General features: G+C 43.2%; 1 long non-coding RNA gene across 1 annotated transcript; it reads left to right on the top strand.

Moving 5' to 3' along the window:
• LOC115591200 (uncharacterized) lies at positions 1-1,526 on the top strand. The gene is made up of 4 exons (XR_003985924.1): positions 1-95; positions 1,103-1,209; positions 1,331-1,393; positions 1,474-1,526. It is a non-coding gene; the product is annotated as an uncharacterized LOC115591200 (long non-coding RNA).
• Positions 1,527-2,651: the final 1,125 nt, after the last annotated feature.

Raw genomic sequence — 2,651 nt, 5'->3', positions numbered from 1 at the left:
CACTACTTACCAAACACAATCCATCGAGAGTGAGGGTTATCGACTGATATGAAATGACTGCTATATGGAACAGGACATCAAGGGGGATGAGAATGGTGAGAATAATGGTTGTTTTTCAAAGGTGTTCACTACAATTACACATCTTGAATCTTAAATTCTCACTTGCAGCTTGATGTGGTGGACTGGCATGTCCTGATTGGGGACGTCTGTAAGGATCATCATTGGACTTTAGTCGTAAGCAGGGCTCGACAGTGCGAGCACCTCGTCGCAAATGCTAGTAAAAAATAGTTCAGTGCGAATTGTGAAATGCAATTAGTAGCACGTGTGCAACTACCAAATTCTACCGTTCAATAAATGTTTAATGATGTGTGCTGACATTTGGAGGTTATGGCCAGTTGTGCACTTGAATGCAGCCTCAGCTGAAAAAAAAATAAATACACGATTTACACGTAGTGAGCGTGCTTGCCGACATGCTGCGGAAGGCCGTTAAAGGCAGAGGGAGTATCCATGGTAACGAGGCGAAGCCAAACAAATGAAAACTATGAAGCGCATTAGAGATTATTTTAAAAGGGCGACAGAGCCAGGAGCTGTGGACCCAGGCACCGAGGCCGAAATGGTGGACGAGGACGAGGAAGAATTAGAGTTAGATGAAGAAGCTAACGTGAATGAAGAAACCGGAGGAGCATGTGATAACGCTACCATTCCCAGTCGTAAAAAGTACAGGTTTAATGCTGTCTGGCAGAAAACATTCCCGTGGCTCCTTTACGAATAAAGAATAATGTATTATAAGTACTGCAAAGCACAAAAATGCTAAGCGTCAAGCCCTGGTCGTAAATTCAGTTTGATGAGTGCCATTTATGCAAATATAGACACAAGTCAATTCTAGTGCATTGAGGTATCCTATCTGTAAAAGGCAATGTATCCAAACGAGAGGCGCTGCCTTTTTTTTTTTTACCCTTTTGGAGCCACAGAAGATCAAATAAAACAGTGCAGGGATTCAACAATGTCAGTAAATCAGGATTTATTGTGCCTTCAAAGTATGTTAAATGGATTCTGATGTGCAAGTTTCAAACGTAACTGTTTTCTTCCCTTTGTGCTTTAGGGCCTTCATGCGAAAAAAAAATTGTGAATATAATTCGCTGGACCTGCGAGACTGTTACACATCCCCGCCAGCAGGATTCCACATCATGTGGAGTAATAATTTGCAAAGTAAGATTATGGATCCTAATGAAGTATTTTAAATGTGTAAATTGAGATACTGACACTGACGATAACATGCGCTTTAAGATAGTAGAGCTTCTGCTGAAAGGGGAACCTATCATTTTCCCAGTTGTTGAAGTTGGAATCAACCAAATAAGAAGAGAAATAGCCCTTGCCCTAATGGACCACTCTGGTAAGATTCAATCGATTTATCAGCCTAGCTAAAATCTGTATACACTTGAACCAGTGTAACCTTGAAATATCTTTTAATAGACAACATGGCAGATTTGTGCCGCTTCTGCGGTAAGAGGGACACAGGAGAAGGGGGCCCTTCAGAGACGCCTATGGATAACTGGGTAGGGAGACTACAGTTCTTTACATAAAGTGTGGATGTAATTTCTCTAAAAATATAACTTGCATATCTTACAGATTGAATGTGAAGCCTGTAATCTGTGGTTTCATGTGGATTGTGTCGGGAACCCAAGCGTGCAGCAGGGAGTTCCTCTGTCCTGCTTGCAGATAAGGGCCGCCAGCTGTCCCTCTTTGCTGCCATACCCTCCTGACTACCAGTAGTTCAAATTTGTCCTCTGTGGAGGACATTTCTAAACCTAAATATCTCCCACCATCTGCATACTACTAAATTAACTCCTTTTGCTATCTACAGAGGACATTTAGGGCTCTTCAAGCTACTGGAACACACGGATGTCAACAAACAGGTAAGTAGCTCCTTGCACAAACACACTGTTTTAACTACTTTTTTATTCATTTTGAGTCATACACGCTACAGTGCTGTGTTGTAAGGTGTCTGCTGATGTTGCATAACTTTTGGTATGAGATGTGGAGCATGTTAAGACGCTTAAAACACAGTGCAAAGTTCTGACCCCATGCTGCTAGCGTTCAATGCTACATCTCTGTTCACGGAGCTCTGTAATGGCTGGACCAAATTTGTTCGCGTCTTCGGTACTGACAAGTCAAGGGTAGCTTGAGCAATGAAGCTGCATGTTTAAATCGACCGAAGTTCTCTTTAACATAGACGCGTGTTAATCCGAAACACCAGCATGAACTGGTGGTGTAGTTGTGGGGCATGCAAACCTATGCCTACAGCAGAGAGATTGGTGAGTGAGAAAACGCAGTAGTCACTTACCACGTCTGCTTTCTCTGTAATACGTCCGCGATGATAATCCAGTCGAGCCCAGGTAACTATGGCACTGCCTGAGGTGCGCACACTGTGTCACTCCGACCAGTGGTTTACTGAAGAATGTAGTTCCGAGTATTTGCTTCACGTCTCGTAACGTTCCGTTATTATCTCATAGCGTGGTGAATGTGCAGGTCACAACTTGTCCACCACAGCGTTTTGGAGTTTTATGGTTGTGTATTTGCTGAGTTTGATGAGGGAAACCAAGAAATTCCATTAGCCTCCGTAGCGTAGCTGCGCAGCTCGGTACTCGGCT

Source organism: Sparus aurata, chromosome 11 (assembly GCF_900880675.1).
Source record: "Sparus aurata chromosome 11, fSpaAur1.1, whole genome shotgun sequence".
Taxonomy (NCBI): Eukaryota; Metazoa; Chordata; class Actinopteri; order Spariformes; family Sparidae; genus Sparus; species Sparus aurata.
This window is presented reverse-complemented; position numbering and strand designations above follow the sequence as displayed.